This window comes from Bubalus kerabau, chromosome 1 (assembly GCF_029407905.1).
Source record: "Bubalus kerabau isolate K-KA32 ecotype Philippines breed swamp buffalo chromosome 1, PCC_UOA_SB_1v2, whole genome shotgun sequence".
NCBI lineage: Eukaryota > Metazoa > Chordata > Mammalia > Artiodactyla > Bovidae > Bubalus > Bubalus kerabau.
The window spans coordinates 29,077,962-29,098,083 of record NC_073624.1 but is presented as its reverse complement, the minus strand read 5'-3'; positions in this window follow the sequence as shown (position 1 = coordinate 29,098,083).

Here is a 20,122-nt window from a genome sequence, read left to right as displayed (position 1 = left end):
AATAGAGGCTTTGAAAAAGAAGAACATATGATTACTGTTGGAGGAAAAAATGAAATATTGTTGAAAGAAGCAGGAGCCCTAAAGAAAGAGAGAATGAAAGAGGTGAAGTGCACAGACATGGAAGTGAACCTGTCATAGGGAGAGTCATAAGATTACATGACTATGTTAAAGGTTCATAAAGATGTCTAATATCAGGCTGATAAGAGCAGAATTTAAAAGGAGAAAGTAGAGAGCCTTCCATTGGATTCAGCAAGAAACTAGGAACCACCTCATTCTGGAACAGGAAAGAGATGTGATGAAACAGTGTTTCAGGAAGATTAATTTTGTAAGTACTATGAAGAATGGATTGGCATGAAACTGAATTGAGGGAGAAGAGCTAGGAGTCTGTTGAAACCATCCATGTGTATAGTTATGAGGGCCAAGACAAAAATGGTAACTGCTGAAATGGAAAGAAGTGAAAAAAATGAAGAGCCATTATATGAAGCATCAGCAGTCTCCAACTTTAAAGAGAATCCAGCTGAGAACTGGAGGTTAAACTGTCTGTATGGCAGCATTAACCATGCTTATAATAGTGCATATGTCATTATCTACTTCTACAGATAGAGGGGTTGACAAATAATGGACCCCATGTCTACAATTCCTACCAGCTCTAAAATAGTCTCCCAGTTGCTATTATTTGTGCTCTGATGATTTCATGAAAATGGTTATTTCTTGATTCTAATTACATTGGTAGTTTTGGAAATAAATCACAGGTCTTATCCACCCTGAAACTGGTCTTGCATTTGGCCTCTTCTTTACAAAGTGTTCAAGATTATACCATAAACTGATGATAAGCCTAAAAGCATCTAAGGTATTATGTCACTCTGCTGCAAAATCATAGTGATAGCTATTTTAAAATGTTACCAGCTATTCATATTTGAAATCTTCAAAAGCGACATATTTCCTAGGCCTTATGAAGATGGCTGACTGTTTGCCAAAATTCATGCTTTTCTCTCTTCCTGAAAACTGAACTTGAATACCTTCTGCCTCTGTGCAGAAATGTAACTGAGTTCTTACCAATGGACTATCAATAGGATTGATGTTCACCACTTCCAGGCCTTGTCTATGTAACTGTTCATATCCATTCTTCCATTCTAAAAATTTCATAGAATTTGTTCAATGAATTTCAATTCCAAGTGACCTTGTGAAACACAGGCCAAAGTTGTTAAGACCTCAGTCAGTCTGGATTCCTGAAGACTTACACAAATTCTTCCCCCAAGGCAGATTTATTACAATCTTAGACTCCTATGTGAATGAAATATAAACTTTTCCTTGTACTTAAACCATTATACATTTTGTTTAATTCGTTGGCCCACCCTAATACACGAGATACCAAGTTTTCCCTTGAAAATGCTAATTGACAAAAATCACATCATGGCTGTGATGTAGTCCTCTGAGATGACAGTAAATATCAGGTTGAGCATCGTATTTAAGCCAAAATTGGAAGTGTTTTACAAAAATATTCATCTTCCAAACGTTGTGGATCCTTCCTATGACCCTGGAGCTGGGCTGTTTTTGTGTGATGTGTGCATGGAATGTCTTAGGAGCTGTATTTAGAGGCTGTTTACAATTTTCCAAAACCACGTGCAAAAGAAGCAAGTAGCAAATCTAAAGAAAGATGTAGGAATAAGCTGAATAGTTTATCAAGCTGAGCATGCTTAAATGGTAGATGATGGATTGATACTGAAAGATGGAGGAACAGATTGGAACATTTATGGGTTCCAAAATTGTATGTTCCAAAAGAGAGCCAATTATTAATAGTTATTACTTGATATCTATCTCCTTCCTTTTTACTATTTTATAAATGTTTTTGCTGTAGACATATATAAATTGCATGAGTTCTAAGTTACAGTTAATTCTTACAATGTAAGTATACTCTCTTGTCCACTTCAGTTTTATCCCCAGAGTTAATGATGCTTTTGACTTTTATTGCTATAGATATATAAATAAAAACATATTAATTTATTTTATGTGTTCTAAAAATAGAACACATATACCGCATCTGCTTCTTTTGCTGTATATATATATACATATATATATATACATAATCACAAATATAATTAGTAATATTTGTGTTAAATTTGTTGAATTAGGTCTTTTTCATTTTTGCATAGTATTCTATGAATATACCATAATTTACTCATTTTTGTATTGATAAATGTTAATATTTAGCTTATTTTCAGTTTGGGGCTCTTCTAAATAATGCTGCTAAAAAATTATGCTTCATGTATTTTGGTGCACGTTTGCCTATATCACTGTTAACACAGTGCTGTTTTAGCTGCAGCCCATACATTTTACGGAGAAGGCAGTGGCACCCACTCCAGTACTCTTGCCTGGAAAATCCCATGGACGGAGGAGCCTGGTGGGCTGCAGTCCATGGGGTCGCTAAGAGTCGGACACGACTGAGCGACTTCACTTTCACTTTTCACTTTCATGCATTGGAGAAGGAAATGGCAACCCACTCCAGTGTTCTTGCCTGGAGAATCCCAGGAATGGGGGAGCCTGGTGGGCTGCCATCTATGGGGTCGCACAGAGTCGGACACCACTGAAGTGACTTGGCAGCAGCATACATTTTAATGTATTATAATTTTGTTTTCATTCAGTTTAAAATATTTTCTGTTTTTCTTTTGATTTCTTTTGTAACATTTCTTACTTGAAATATTTGAAAAGTATCTACCTATTAGTTTGCTATTGATTTCTGAATTAGTACAGTTGTGATAAGTTTCTGCATTATTTTAGTTCTTTGAAATTTATTTATACTTGTTTTATAGCATTTCTGAGCTTATTGAGTACACATCCATTAAGTGAATTTTAATATACTTTTGATACCTTCTATACATTCTTTAAATTCATATTTAAATAAATATAGATAATTGATGTACACTTTTGGTTAGTTCTTGCATGGTATATTTTTTTGATTCTTTAATTCTGACTTTTCTGTGCCTTTATATTGATGATTGGCCATTTTTTAAACAGAAAATATTATGGTCCTTTTTTTTTCTTATGTCTTACAAGTGTTGTTCTATTTGGATAACTGAGTTTATTTGAATTAGATTTATTTCCACTTAACCTGTTGAAATATCAATTTCCTCAGATATATATACATAACTTCAGATATGCAGATGACACCATCCTTATGGCAGAAAGCAAAGAGGAGCTAAAAAGCCTCTTGATGAAGGTGAAAGAGGAGAGTGAAAAAGCTGGCTTAAAACTCAAAATTCAGAAAACTAAGATCATGGCATCTGGTCCCATCACTCAAATAGATGAGGAAACAGTGGAGACAATGACAGACTTTATTTTTTGGGGCTCCAAAATCACTGCAGATGGTGATTGCAGCCATGAAATTAAAAGACGCTTACTCCTTGGAAGGAAAGTTATGACCAACCTAGACAGCGTATGAAAAAGCAAAGACATTACTTTGCCAATAAAGGTCCGCATAGTCAAAGCTATGGTTTTTCCAGTAGTTATGGATGGATGTGAGAGTTGGACCTCACATAAAGAAGGCTGAGCACTGAAGATTTGATGCTTTTGAACTGTGGTGAAGACTCTTGAGAGTCCCTTGGACTGCATGGAGATCAAACCAGTCAATCCTAAAGGAGATCAGTCCTGAGTGTTCTTAGGACTGATGCTGAAACTGAAGCTCCAATACTTTGGCCATATGACGCGAAGAGCTGACTCAATAGAAAAGACCCTGATGCTAGGAAATATTGATGGCAGGAGAAGGGGACAACAGAGGATGAGATGGTGGATGACATCATCAACTCAGTGGACATGAGTTTGAGCAAGCTCTGGAAGATGGTAAAGTAAGGGAAGCCTGGAGTGCTGCAGTTCATGGGGTCACAAAGAGTCAGACACGACTGAGCGACTGAACAACAATCTCTTGAATAATATACGTATTTTGAAATCTCCTGAATACTTTAGCGATTTTTTTAGGTTGGGCCTAAGGGCAACTAACTATGTGAAGATCAGTCCATCATGTCCGACTCTTTGTGACCCCATGGACTATACAGTCCATGGAATTCTCCAGGCCAGAATATTGGAGTGGGTAGGTGGCCTTTCCCTTCTCCAGGGGATCTTCCCAAGCCTGGGATCAAACCCAGGTCTGCCACATTGCAGGCAGATTCTTTACCAGCTGAGCCACAAGGGAAGCCCAAGGATACTGGAGTGGATAGCCTATCCCATCTCCAGCAGATCTTCCTGACCCAGGAATCGAACTGGGGTCTCCTGCAGTGCAGGCGAATTCTTTACCAACTGAGCTATGTTGGGCCTGAGGGCAACTAACTCTATCTGTGCCAATTTCATTTGCAAAGAACATTTTTCACCTTTCTTTTTTGAAGATCATAACTCCAAAATGGATTTCTGTGGGCAGTTATTTTACCAGTATGTAAAAGTTTTATTTTCACTGAAATTTTATTTTTCTTGAAAATTTAGTCTCTGTCATATTGCTGCTTCTCTAAATCATTTTGCATCTCTTTCTCTGTTTTCTTTGATATATTTCTTCCTGGGGTTAGCAGTCAGTTTACTATGCCGTGCCTATGGGTATATATCTTTGTATTCATCATATTGATATCTTTGATCAGTTTGAAAATTTTCAGTCAATTTCCATTGAAATATTGTTTCTTCTCCCCATTTTACTATGCCTTTCCCAATAGGACTGAAATCCCATGATACATTCAATGATGTTACATCCCATTCATCATTTATCTTCTTTTTAGTATTTTCCAATTTTTTTCCACCTTTTATTTTCCTGGATGTTTTAATTGATTCATTTCCCATTCCAATAAACATTGTTTTTCTGTGTCAAATCTGTTAAGTCTGTTTACTACATTTTAAAGTTTATGATGTTTGGCAAAACTAATACAGTGTTTCAGGTTTAAAAATAAAATAAAAAAACATAATTATTCCTATAGAGTTTACCTAAAAAAATAAAAAATAAAGTTTATTTTTACAAATGAAAAAGATACAATTTTGAATTGTCTTTATCTGATTAGCAGACATCTGGTCTTGTCTAAAACCTTTTGACATGAACCACACATGCTCATGGACACTTTGATGAAGGCTAGATTTCAAGGACGTTTTCATGGGCCAAATGTATTCTGGACATTTTGGACAAGAAGAAATGTCTTGCAAAGCCTGTGTCTACATTGTATAGACTTAAGATTCTGATGAGATTCTTTTTATTTTAATTTATTCTCTTAAATACATGAATCATAATGATTTGTAAAACCAGTATCTGATTTACCTGTCTTTTGCTTTTCTTTTTTAAAATTATAATTGATTTACAATGTTGTGTTAGTTTCAAGTGTACAGCAAAGTGATTGAATTATACGTGCATACGTATCTATTTTCAGATACCTTTCTTTTACAGCTTATTACAAAATATTGAGTGTAGTTCCCTGTGCTATACAGTATGTCCTTGTTTGTTATCTGTTTTATGTATAGCAGTGTATATTTGTTAATCCCAAACTCCTAATTAATTCCGCCCTCCATCCCTTTCCCTTTTAACCATGAGTTTGTTTTCTATGTCTGTGGGTCTATCTCTGTTTTGTGTATAAGGTCATTTGTATCATCTTTTTTTTTTTTTTTTTTTTGGACTCCACATATAAGCACTGTCTGAAGAAAGGAATGACAACCCACTCCAGTATTCTTGCCTGGGGAATCCCATGGACAGAGGAGACTGGTGGGCTACAGTCTATGAGGTTGCAAAGAGTCGGACATGACTGATCATACATGAGCATAAGTACTTATCCTATGATATTTGTCTTTCTTTCTTTGACTTACTTAGTATGTAATCTCTAAGTCTATCCATGTTGCTGTGAATGGCATTTTCATTCTTTTTTTCAGTTCTCTAGTTTTTCCTTTATTTTATTTTATCCTGTTTCTTTTCAAATTTTTTTTATGTGTATAGCAAAGTTTATTTTGATATATGGCAAAACCAATACAGTATTGTAAAGTTTAAAAAAAAACAAATATTTGTTAAATATTAATCCCTTTGTATAAAAATTATAAAGCTAAATATGTTATTGTTTTCCCCAACAAATAATTGATTTCTTTTGGACATTATGGGCTTCCCTGGTAGCTCAGTTGGTAAAGAATCTGCCTGCAATGCAGAACACCCCAGTTTGATTCTTGGGACGATCCACTGGAGATGGGATAGGTTATGCACTCCAGTATTCTTGAGTTTCCCTTGTGGCTCAACTGGTAAAGAATCTGCTTGCAATGAGGGAGACCTGGGTTCAATCCCTGGGTTGGGAAGATCCTCTGGAGAAGGAAAAGGCTACCCACTCCAGTATTCTGACCTGGAGAATTCCATGGACTAGTCCATGGGATCACAAAGAGTCAGACACAACTGAGCAACTTTCACTTTCTCTGGACCTTATATAACAAATAGAGCATGTTGAAATAATTGAGAATGATCTGTCTCAAATTTGTTCTTATTTTTAGGCACAGTCTTTCTCTCAACTAGAAGGGTTTACTAGGGCTACAACATCTCGGAAAATCTCAAGTGGACTGATTGTTATAAGACCTGTGTTTTTTCTTTGCTTCTCTTTGATCCTCAGTAGTCAAGCCCAGAAGATTGCTCCAAGGAGCCTCATGAGCAGTGACCCAAGTGGACCTCCTGGGAAGTCTCTCTCAACACTGGGGAGGTGGATGTCCACCTTGGGATCCTTTTTTCCCCACTGGAGAAACCACAGGCCCAGGGTTGTCTTCTTGGTGACAGGCACTATGTTAGCCTTGTGGGGTAATGCAGTCAAATGGTGGCATCTCCTCTTACCCTCTATGAGTATCTGTAGTCCAGGGAGGTAGGTACTTCAGCCTCACTCCCAGATTCTGGGATTTTCACAGTGCTATCTTGTCTATGGATACTTGCTAGTTAGTCTTCTTCTGACAGGAACTAAACTCAGGAATAACCTATTCACCATCTTGATAACATCACTTTGAAATTGGCATGTAGCTTAACACTTATTATCTTAGATTTTATGAAAGATGCCAAATCACTCTATACTCTCTGATGTTACTTCTCAATTGTGTCAGAATTCAGGCAGGAAAAAAATATGTTATTCATTCTTTATTAGCTGCATCCCCAAACTTCAACCAAAGGGAATTAATTTATCTGCACCTCAACATCCTCATGCATAAACTAAAATTTATTGCCAAGTGTCAAATACTATATCATGTTTTCTACATATTTTGACTAATGAAATCCTTTATAGCCTCCCTATGAGGAAAATAAAGCATTAAAAAATCTAAATAACTCACCTGAAGTTACATGGATAGTAAGTAGAAAAGCTGGCATTTGGATCCAGTTTTTCTAGTTCTAGATCCTTAATTCTTAACCAAGATAACACTATCTCACATGGTTATCAAAAAGATTAAATAAAATAATTCATCCAAAGCATTTAACACAGTACCCAGTGCATAAGAGATGTTTAATAAATGATGTGATATTTATATTTGTTATCAGTACTTTTACAAGCTGAGTTAATCAGAAGATCCTCATGTATAAAGAAAAGACAAAATATTTTGGAGAAAGAGTAATCTAAATCCAAATTGCAATTTTGCAATTAATTACATGACAATTTTCAACAAATTACTTAAACTGTCTGTATCTTGGTTTTCTTTGCTGTAAAATGAGTAATAATATAAATATTGTAAGATTTTTATAAAGATACTCATTCATTTAGCAAAGTTTACAAACTTCTATTATATGTACAATTCCAGACACTGAGAATATAGCATTAATTAACTCTATAATAGAAACAGACAAAAATCTGTTTATTAACCATAGGGACGATAATGTATGACAAACAGTAAGCGCTCAGGTTTGAATTGTAAAAGTTAAAATTTTAAACTTTTCAAGTTAATGAATTTTAAATCTCTTATCCTGTTGAAATTTGGCAGAAAAATGTCAGTCTACAAGCATGATATAGTCTATTTTGATTTGATGTTTAATTCCGTAATATAGCTTTCAGATAAGGAAATAGTACTGTATATAATCATTAATTTTACTTACTGATTTCTTTCTTCTCCACCTTCTTTTCTGAAGTATTTGTAGTTCCTTTTCTATATTTAGTAGTATTTGTAAACCCACTGAATAATCATTTAAATTCCTCTCTCAATTGGCTATCCAACAGAAATCTCTGTTGAGCTATGACTCAATATAAGAACTTCTGTGATGGCTGCAATGATATTGAATGTTTTCTACCAAGTACTTGACATGAAGCTTGCTCTCCTATCTGGTAAGTTCTCAGAGGTGCTTGCATAATTCTTATTCTCACTGATAAACATGCTTTGAGTTGTGTAACTTTAACTTGACAATACACCTGCCTCATTAGCATCATAACTAGCACATTTCAAAATTAAAATGCTAATTCCAGCAATGATGTATTTTATGATATAGTTTATGGGTACTCAACTGGAATTCTAGTTGAGCTATTTCAAATTTTAAAAGATGATGCTGTGAAAGTGCTATACTCAAAATGTCGGCAAATTTGGAAAACTCCACAGTGGCCACAGGACTGGAAAATGTCAGTTTTCATTCCAATTCCAAAGAAAGGCAATGCCAAAGAATGCTCAAACTACTGCACAATTGCACTCATCTCACACGCTAGCAAAGTAATGCTCAAAATTCTCCAAGCCATGCTTTAACAGTATGTGAATCATGAACTTCCAGATGTTTAAGCTGGATTTAGAAAAGGCAGATGAACCAGAGATCAAATTGCCAACATCTGCTGGATCATCAAAAAAGAGAGAGATTTCCAGAAAAACATCTACTTCTGCTTTATTGACTATGCCAAAGCCTTTGACTGTGTGGATCACAATAAACTGTGGAAAATTCTGAAAGAGATGGGAATACCAGACCACCCTGCCTCCTGAGAAATCTGTATGCAGGTCAAGAAGGAACAGTTAGAACTGGACATGGAACAACAAACTGGTTCTAAATAGAAAAAGGAGTACGTCAAGGCTGTATATTGTCACCCTGCTTATTTAACTTCTAGCAGAGTACATCATGAGAAACGCTGGGCTGGAGGAAGCACAAGCTGGAATCAAGATTGCCAGGAGAAATATCAATAACCTCAAATATGCAGATGACACCATCCTTATGGCAGAAAGTAAAGAAGAGCTAAAGAGCCTCTTGATGAAGGTGAAAGAGGAGAGTGAAAAAGCTGGCTTAAAACTCAACATTCAGAAAACTAAGATCATGGCATCTGGTCCCATCACGAGGAAACACTGGAGACAATGAAAGACTTTATATTTTGGTGCTCCAAAATCACTGCAGATGGTGACTGCAGCCATGGAATACGAAGATGCTTGCTCCTTGGAAGAAAAGCTATGACATACCTAGACAGCATATGAAAAAGTAGAGACATTACTTTGTGAACAAAGGTCCACATAGTCAAAGCTATGGTTTTTCCAGTAGTCATGTATGGATGTGAGAGCTGGACCTCACATAAAGAAGGCTGAGCACCGAAGAACTGATGCTTTTGAACTGTGGTGAAGACTCTTGAGAGTCCCTTGGACTGCATGGAGATCAAACCAGTCAATCCTAAAGGAAATCAGTCCTGAGTATTCATTAGGACTGATGTTAAAGCTGAAGCTCCAATACTTTGGCCACATGATGCGAAGAGCTGACTCATCAGAAAAGACTGATGCTAGGAAACATTGAAGGCAGGAGGAGAAGGGGACAGCAGAGGATGAGATAGTTGGATGGCATCACTAACTCAATGGACATGAGTTTGAGTAAACTCTGGGAGTTGGTGATACACAGGGAAGCCTGGCATGCTGCAGTCCATGGTGTTGCAGAGTCGAACATGACTGAGCAACTGAACAGAACTGAACTGAAAAGTATAAACCTTTTCCTTCCAGTATGTTTCAAATTCTGTTCTTTCATATTACAGACTCCAGTGGTTATGCACATTTTAAAAATCATGAGATTATTTAGTCTTAAAAATGATTTTAGGAGGTCCTCAAATATCACCCACACTTTTCTGCCTTTGAATAGTGAAGCTCCTTGCAAGATCCCTGGGGAATAATTGGAACCCAAGACATGATTTTTAGCTCAGTGTCATATCATCCACACATTATACTGTTTTCCCTGGGGAGATCTACCTCTTTTCTTCTCATTTTTCTCATCTCTATTCTCACTTTTTGTTCTTTCTTTGTTCTTTTTATATAACCTTAATTCTAGTTTCTAGCTTTCCAGTAATTTTCTGTTCTCCTCTGGGTTGCTCTCATCATCAATTACATTTATTCACAGTTCTGTTTGTTGTGTGACAAATAAATTGCAAGATTATCAAGAAGCAAATTGATTCCATGCATATGAATTATCAAAGTGGCAAAACAGCTTTATCAGTTCAGTTCAATCGCTCAGTCGTGTCCAACTCTTTGCTACCCCATGAACTGCAGCACGCCAGGCCTCCCTGTCCATCACCAACTCCCAGAGTTTACTCAAACTCACATCCATCAAGTCGTTGATGCCATCCAGCCATCTCATCCTGTGTTTTCCCCTTCTCCTCCTGCCCCAGTCCCTCCCAGAATCAGAGTCTTTTCCAATGAGTCAACTCTTTGCATGAGGTAGCCAAAGTACTGGAGTTTCAGCTTTAGCATCCTTCCTTCCAAAGAACCTGTGGCAGATTCATTTTGATATTTGGCAAAACTAATACAATTATGTAAAGTTTAAAAATAAAATATAATTAAAAAAACAAACAAACAAAAAAAATAAATAAATAAAAAACAAAGAACACCCAGGACTGATCTCCTTTAGAATGGATGGGTTGGATCTCCTTGCAGTCCAAGGGACTCTCAAGAGTCTTCTCCAACACCACAGTTCAAGAGCATCAATTCTTCAGCGCTCAGCTTTCTTCACAGTCCAACTCTCACATCCATACATGACTACTGGAAAAACCATAGCCTTGACTAGACGGACCTTTATTGGCAAAGTAATGTCTCTGCTTTTGAATATGCTATCTAGGTTGATCATAACTTTCCTTCCAAGGAGTAAGCATCTTTTAATTTCATGGCTGCAGTCACCATCTGCAGTGATTTTGGAGCCCAAAAAAATAAAGTCTGACACTGTTTCCACTCTTTCCCCATCTATAGAAAGTTAAAAATCAAAGCAAATAGATTAGATACTTATAAAAGTAGCTAGAAAATAAATAAATCACAAGTGAACTAAAGGTGTAAGAAAACATCTCATAGACAAAGAAATAAAAAAATAGAGAAACAGTTGTCATCTATCAAAGTGCCAAGCACTTTCAAAATGTTCTTTAAATGTTTTTGTAACATTCTCAAGTTGCTCTTACTGCAGAAAATTTATCTCAAATAATTCTGTAATATATTACTTAATATTAAATGCAACTACTTGTCAGAGCTTGGAATCCAATTTTGGTCTATCTTTCTCCAAAAATCCATGTTAATTTTAGCTTATTATCCTTTCCATGGTAGCCCCTGATTATTTCCACAGAGGGAACTATGATGAGGTTGGATATCTGGCTCATTATAATGCATAAAATATTTTCAATGAAAGTGAAGAGAGTAGAATCAAATCAAGTTAATCATTATTTTCTTTTAATTTTGGTACATTTGCTTCTACCTAATTGGCCAGTGGTTAGAATTGATTGGCAGGTATGCTAAAACTCATTAAGTCAACTCTTGTTAAAAAAGAAATGATTGCTATCCAAATATGGTATCAAGCTCAAGGATTCTCATGTATGTTACAATTTACTCAATCTCCAAGGATGGAGTCAACTTTGCATACGAAAGCATTCACAAAATATTATAACATGTGTCCCATGACAGAAATTTCCAATCATTAGGCTCTGGCACACTCTATGTAAGTACTGATTCTAAGATGTACAACACATAATGCATTGATAATGTGAATCCTGATGATTGCATGTGATTTGTCAAAAGCAACAGATTAGGGAAGATTAAAGATTATGCCTGTTAACAGAGTCACCTACTTTCATTTGTACTGATTAGGGTTTCTTGTGTTTCTATAAATGTTATGAGCACAGACACTGACTGCCCTGTTCTTGACTACTCTTTTTCAACTGTAATTGTATAGTGAGCAACTATGGGAGATTGTAGCATTTCCCTCTGGGGTAACAGGCAGACATATTTGCTGTCTAGTATAAAAAATGCAGGTTCCCTAAAAACAGGGCTTCTCTCTTTAGCCTTATTTATGGATGCATATATTATCTGGCTGTCTTCATGCTGCCCTGTAGGAATTCAGGTTCAGGGAATCAGTGTGAAAACATGGTTGTCTGGCTACTATTATTACTTCAAGTAGGAAGTTGTCCTCTGAAATTTGACCCTTGAGATTTGCATGTTTTGCTACCATCGTGAAATCTTGGCAGGCTAACATGTCAGCTTGCAAGTAGGATAGAATCTTGCCACCTCACAATTCTGGACAGTAAACAGAAAACTTGCTCCTAAAAATATTTCTAGAAAGTAATAACAAGCAGATGCCAGAAGAAGGAGATTGGAAGAGGGTAAGTTTGAAATCTTTGCATATAGTTGCTTAGATTCAGAGTGTGATTCTGGACTTATTTCAGTGTACCTGTTCTAAAACTTAACATACAAGTGATACATTATTTAACATGCTGTTATTTGTATTTCAGACTTCTTTTTGTTTATTATTTTAAAGCCAAATTTCTTTGTTTTTAAATGTTTCTTTAATATGTTTCATTTTATCAATTTTTTAATGGTACCAATCTACAAAAGACTCTATAGTTCATGTCCAGTAGAAAAGACAATAAAAATTCAGATTTGTTATCAAAATCAGATATGAATCAATACTATAGTTTAAAAAACTGAACAAATTAAACTCCTTGTTTGAAAATGTTATCATTATTTTATATTTCTTAATTTAGGTCAATTTCAATGTATTTGTATTCCTTACTTTTTTCTCAGCTGTTTTAAAAAAACACATTGATTTATTTATTGTAATGCATCATTACATGTTCAATTTTCAATGGAAATATCCTTGTAAATTTGATATATAATAGAATATATTTGGCTTATAAAATACTTACCATAGATATTAAAATTTGCATAAAACTAACATTAACATAAAACAAAATTAAATAATCTGATCATCTGGAATTTCAGACAGTGAAGCAACAAATGTGTTTTATTAACCTGTGATGTTAGTTAATTTGTGGTGGGCTGTCTTTATGTACTCTGCAAATAAATTTAAGTTAGTTGTCTAGGGAAAACTTGACCATTTCCCAGAGAAAAAGCTTGTTACATTATAAGTTCCAGATTTAAATAGTCAATATCAAGATCAGCAGGTTGTTTCAACCCAAAATTATCTCTCCTTATGCTGACATTTGAAATCTCATTGTACTTACTTGGAACATTTAATCATCTCCCTAACCCCAGACTCTGCAGTATTTCTGTAGAAAGTTTTATGTTGCAAACTACATAACATAAACCATTAGTGAGTGTGAGAAAGTGTGAATATCACTTTCATAAATTTCTTCACAGTCTTTCTTTGGTGCCTGCTACTAAACCCACTTAATCAGCACCCTGATAAATGGTGCATCCACTTAATTGGAATAATTGCCAAGGAGAAGAATCAGTGTAGTTCATTTCAATGACTCCGAACAATGGATAAATTGCACACAGAGTCCATTTAAATAGCACCCCTGATGTTGTCTATAGGCCTAAAACAGGTGTGAATTGGTATTTGCCAGCACGAACTTCCCACTGTGTAACCTTTTTTTGGTATCATGCTGCTTTCGTGTTCTACTACAGCTGCTAAATTAGGTTATCTTACTTCGGATGAGAAAGTTAAACTCCTTGAAGCTCTAATTCCTCAGTAACATCATCATGTGAGCAATACACCAAAAATAAAAGCAAGAAGTCAGTATTTTGAGAAAAAGTAATTGAGTAATTAGATCTTGAAAGAGAAACAGACACACAATCAACATTTTTTTTTTTTTTTAAAGCTCAAAGCATTACATACCAGAATAATTCTCAAGCTTCTATTAAGAACAAAACACCAGGGCACTTACATTTCAATATGTAATGTAAAATTTTTTAGAAGCTTGGTAGAGTTTTTCAGAAGAGGAGCTAGGTGGCAAAATATCTCTTTCTAATTTCTGATTTGTATGTTGTGTATATGGATATGACCTTCTGATAATCAAGAGGAATGATTAATTAACACATTTATTTTTTTTTCAGAATCTGTGCTAATTAAGCACATTCTACTATATTTTTTCCAATTTCTTTTAAAACTAAGTCCATATGCAAAGTGTCTCTGTCTTCCTACATGTTTGTTTGTTTATCTTGTGAAAATGTTTGCTGAAATCTGTTCCTGAAAGAGGTGGAGACTGGAGAGCTAAAAGTAGGAGGGAGGAGAATTGGGGTTGGTTTGCCCCAGGGTCACTGCTGTGCTTTCTTACTGTAAACTTTGGCACACTTCAATGCGATGGACTTTGCGAAACTATCAAAAAGAAAGGTAAACTATCAAAAGGAAAGGTAGGTGGTGGTTTACTCACTAAGTCGTGTCTGCCTCTTGCGAGCCCATGGACTATAGCCCGCCAGGCTCCTCTGTCCATGGGATTTTCTAGGCAAGAATACTGGAGTGGATTGCCATTTCCTTCTCCAGAGGATCTTCCAGACCCAGGAATCGAACCCGGGTCTCTTGCATTGCAGGCAGATTCTTTACCAAATGAGCTATGAGGGAAGGAAATGTAAGTGGCATGCTAAACAGCATTACATGCAAAGTCGTCATTTTATGGGTGAGGAATTTTAAATCCTAGACAGACTTCAGTTTGCTTCAAGTTCTTTCACTTGGTTAGTGGTGGAGTGACCCTTCTTGGGTCCTTTTCCAAGAACCTTTGTGTTCAACTCTCCTCCATAAGGTTTCCCAGGTGGCACTAGTGGTAAAGAATCTGCCTGCAATGCAGAAGACCTGAATTGGATCTCTGAGGCCAGAAGATTCCCTGGAGAAAGGAATGGCAACTCACTCCAGTATTCTTGCCTGGGACATCCCATGGACAGAGGAGCCTGACAGAGAGGCAATGAGCTGGAAATGACTAAGCAACTAACACTTCACTTCACTTCAGTACTCTATTACTTAACAGGCTTTGTATAACATCTCATTTAATCTTAACTGAAATCCTAGGAAAATATATTATTGACACTATTATGTAGATGAGAAAAATTATATTCAAATGTGCTAAAACAATAAGTGACAAAGACCAAGTTTCAGATCTGTCTGACCCCATAGTCCAAATGTTTTTCTCCATCCCATCACAGCTCCTACATTAGCTGTTAAAAAGGGTCTTGAAATTAAATCACTATTGACTTCATATCTTTGCTAAATGTAGGAAAATAGTTCAGTTCAGTTCAGTCCCTCAGTCGTGTCCTACTCTTTGTGACCCTATGAACCACATATGCCAGGCCTCCCTGTCCATCACCAACTCCCAGAATCCACCCAAACCCATGTCCACTGTGTCGCTGATGCCATCCAACCATCTCATCCTCTGTTGTCCCATTCTCCTCCTGCCCTCAAACTTTTCCAGCACCAGGGTCTTTTCAAATGAGTCAGCTCTTTACATCAGATGCCAAAGTGTTGGAGTTTCAGCTTCAACATCAGTCCCTCCAATGAACACCCAGGGCTGATCTCCTTCAGAATGGACTGGTTGCATCTCCTTGCAGTCCAAGGGACTCTCAAGAGTCTTCTCCAACACCACAGTTCAAAAGCATCAATTCTTCAGCCCTCAGCTTTCTTTATAGTCCAACTTTCACATCCATACATGACTACCGGAAAAACCATAGCCTTGACTAGATGGACCTTTGTTGACAAAGTAATATCTCTGCTTTTTAATATGCTGTCTAGATCGGTCATAACTTTCCTTCCAAAGAGCAAGCATCTTTTAATTTCATGGCTGCAATCACTATCCACAGTGTTTTTGGAGCCCAGAAAAATAAAGTCAGTTACTGTTTCCACTGTTTCCCTATCTATTTGCCATGAAGTGATGGGACCAGATGCCATGATCTTCGTTTTCTGAATGTTGAGCTTTAAGCCAACTTTTTCACTCTCCTCTTTCATTTTCATCAAGAGTCTCTTTAGTTCTTCTTCACTTTCTGCCATAAGGGTGGTGTCATCTGCATATCTGAGGTTATTGATATTTCTCCCAGCAATCTTGATTCCAGCTTGTGCTTCTTCCAGCCCAGTGTTTCTCATGATGTACTCTGCATATAAATTAAATAAGCAGGGTGACAATACACAGCCTTGATGTACTCCTTTTCCTATTTGGAACCAGTCTAACTGTTGCTTCCTGACCTGCATACAGGTTTTTCAAGAGGCAGGTCAGGTGGTCTGGTATTCCCATCTCTTTCAGAATTTTCCATAGTTTATTGTGATCCACACAGTCAAAGGCTTTGGCATAGTCAATAAAGCAGAAATAGATGTTTTTCTGGAACTCTCTTGCTTTTTCCATGATCCAGTGATGTTGGCAATTTGATCTCTGGTTCCTCTGCCTTTTCTAAATCCAGCTCGAATATCTGGAAGTTCATGGTTCACATATTGCTGAAGCCTGGCTTGGAGAATTTTGAGCATTACTTTACTAGCGTGTGAGATGAGCGCAACTGTGCCGTAGTTTGAGCATTCTTTGGCATTGCCTTTCTTTGGGACTGGAATGAAAACTGACCTTTTCCAGTCCTGTGGCCACTGCTGAGTTTTCCAAATTTGCTGACATACTGAGTGTGTTATAGCCACACTTTCTGGGAAACAAACTCACTCAGAAGGACAATGCTGATAGTGGAGTGCAGTTTATTGCACCGGCGGGCCCAAGGTAGAGTCTCCTCTTAGCCAAGGACCCCAACCAGCATTTCTGAAAATCTTTTATACCCCATGTGTACGTGTCTGAACCCACCACCCCAATTTCCTTGAGACTTACATAAAACGAAGGAAGGATAAACACAATCACAATAGCCCCATCATTCATCTGTTAGGTATTCAAACAGTTAATAATCTATAAGTCTACAGTTGCACTCCGATAGATACAGAAAGAATTTATGACCTGTCCGGAGGCAGGGGTGATTAGAGTATGTTTTCTCTTAGGCGATGAGTAACCTGGATGTGATCTTCAAGATTCCCCTTCCATAGGGGGTCTTATCCTTCTATTGTAGTTTCCATAGACACTAAGCACAGAGTCCAGAGTCCATTGGAGAGGTGGCCGAGCATGATCAGCATGAACAGGCCTAAGATGGAGTCCAGGTCCTATGAATTCCTTCTTGATGTGCAGCACTTTCACAGCATCATCTTTTAGAATTTGAAGTAGCTCAACTGGAATTCCATCACCTCCACTAGCTTTGTTTGTAGTGATGCTTTCTAAGGCCCACTTGACTTCACATTCCAGGATGTCTGGCTCTAGGTGAATGATTACACCATCATGATTATCTGGGCCGTTAAGCTCTTTTTTTGTACAGTTCTGTGTATTCTTGTCACCTCTTCTTAATATCTTCTGCTTCTGTTTGGTCCATACCATTTCTGTCCTTTATTGAGCCCATCTTTGCATGAAATGTTCCCTTGGTATCTCTAATTTTCTTGAAGAGATCTCTAGTCTTTCCCATTCTGTTGTTTTCCTCTATTTATTTGCATTGATCCCTGAGGAAGGATTTCTTATCTCTCCCTGCTATTCTTTGGAACTCTGCATTCAAATGGGTATATCTTTCCTTTTCTCCTTTGCTTTTCTCTTCTCTTCTTTTCACAGCTATTTCTAAGACCTCCTCAGACAGCCATTTTGCTTGTTTGCATTTCTTTTCCATGAGGATGGTCTTGCTCCCTGCCTCCTGTACAATGTAACAAGCCTCCGTCCATAGTTCATCAGTCACTCTGTCTATCCGATCTAGTTCCTTAAATGTATTTCTCACTTCCACTGTATAGTCATAAAGGATTTGATTTAAGTCATACCTGAATGGTCTGGTGGTTTTCCCCACATTCTTCAATTTAAGTCTGAATTTGGCAATAATGAGTTCATGATCTGTGCCACAGTCTGCTCCCAGTCTTGTTTGTGCTGACTGTATAGAGCTTCTCCATCTTTGGCTGCAAAGGATATAATCAATCTGATTTCAGTGTTGACAATCTGGCGATGTCCATGTGTAGAGTCTTCTCCTGTGTTGTTGGAAGAGGGTGTTTGCTATGACCAGCAGGAAAACAGGGTTGTTGCAAATGGATGGATTCCTCCTGTGAAAAGCGAACCTTTCTCATTTAGGAGTGGAATGGCTTCCCCTAACTGTCACAAAATGAAGATCATGGCATCTGGTCCATGGTCTACTTCATGGGAAATAGATGGGGAAACAGTGGCAGACTTTATTTTGGGGGGCTCCAAAATCACTACAGATGGTGACTGCAGCCATGAAATTAAAAGACACTTACTCCTTGGAAGAAAAGTTATGACCAACCTAGATAGCATATTGAAAAGCAGAAACATTACTTTGCCAACAAAGGTCCATCTAGTCAAGGCTATGGTTTTTCCAGTGGTCATGTATGGATGTGAGAGTTGGACTGTGAAGAAGGCTGAGCACTGAAGAATTGATGCTTTTGAACTGTGGTGTTGGAGAAGACTCTTGAGAGTCCCTTGGACTGCAAGGAGATCCAACCAGTCCATTCTGAAGGAGCTCAGCCCTGGGATTTCTTTGGAAGGAATGATGCTAAAGCTGAAACTCCAGTACTTTGGCCACCTCATGCAAAGAGTTGACTCATTGGAAAAGACTCTGATGCTGGGAGGGATGGGGGCAGGAGGAGAAGGGGACGACAGAGGATGAGATGGCTGGATGGCATCACTGACTCGATGGATGTGAGTTGGGGTGAACTCCGGGAGTTGGTGATGGACAGGGAGGCTTGGTGTGCTGTGATTCATGGGGTCACAAAGAGTCGGACATGACTGAGCGACTGAACTGAATTGAAATGTAGAGCCATGGTTGAACTTGGCACAGAGTTAAAAGAAAAGGAACTGAGACATTCCCTTCCATTCTAGTAATAAACTAAACTCACATATGCTCTCCTCTAAACACTTTTCAGTTTTGTGTTTTTGTTTTTTTCCTTTTTTCGTTGTGCTGGGTCTCCGCTGCTGCATGCCAACTTTAGTTATGGTACTTGGGCTTCTGATTGCGTTGTCCTCTATTGTTGTGAAGCACAGGATCTAGGAGCACAGGCTTCAGTAGTTGTGATGCACAGGCTTAGTTGCTTCATGGAATGTGGAATATTCCTGGACCTGGGATCAAACCCATGTCCCCTGCATTGGCAGGCAGATTCTTATCCACTGTACCAGTGGAGTCCTCTGGTTTTTAATAAGATAAAAAGGCACCCTTGAAAATAGAGATTTAACGTCACATTTTTGAGCATTTCCTTTGAATGTCCTGGTCCGTGCTTAAAGGGGTAGAACCTGAAATTCACCACATAACATCCCTGCTATTGCCAAGGAGAAATTGTGTGCAGCTGAATAACAAAGGCAACACTGCACGAGAAATGGACTAATCCAAGGGCAGTGTGAAGACCTGAGCAGAAACAGAGGGCCTCATTACATGTACGAGACCCAGTTACACATGTATGTCCAATAAGGGCAGCAAATCACAGTTTCGTAAATCACTGCATTTTACTAAAAACAGGAGCAGGATGTGATCTGGGATGGCCTCGCCTACAGTGGCTTAGCAGGGCTTCAGTTCCCTGACTTCGGCACGAGATTGAGGTTGGGTCTAGGCAGTGAGGACACTGATCCCTGGCCACTTGACCAGTGGTCAGAGACAAGGCTCTGGCTTTTCCATTTTGCAGAAAATTCCTACAAAAATGGAAGGTAGTGAAGCAAGTAAAGTATTTATTGCATGCATGCTAAGTTGCTTCAGTCATGCCATCTCTTTCCAACCCTATGGACTGTAGCCCACCAGGCTCCTTTGTCCCTGGGATTCTCCAGGCAAGAATACTGGAGTGGGTTGCCATGCCCTCCTCCAGGGAATCTTCCCAACCCAGGGATCAAACTGTGTCTCTTACGTCTCCTATACTGGCAGGCGGGCTCTTACCACTAGTGCCACCTGGGAAGCCCAAGTATTTATTAGGAGATAAAAA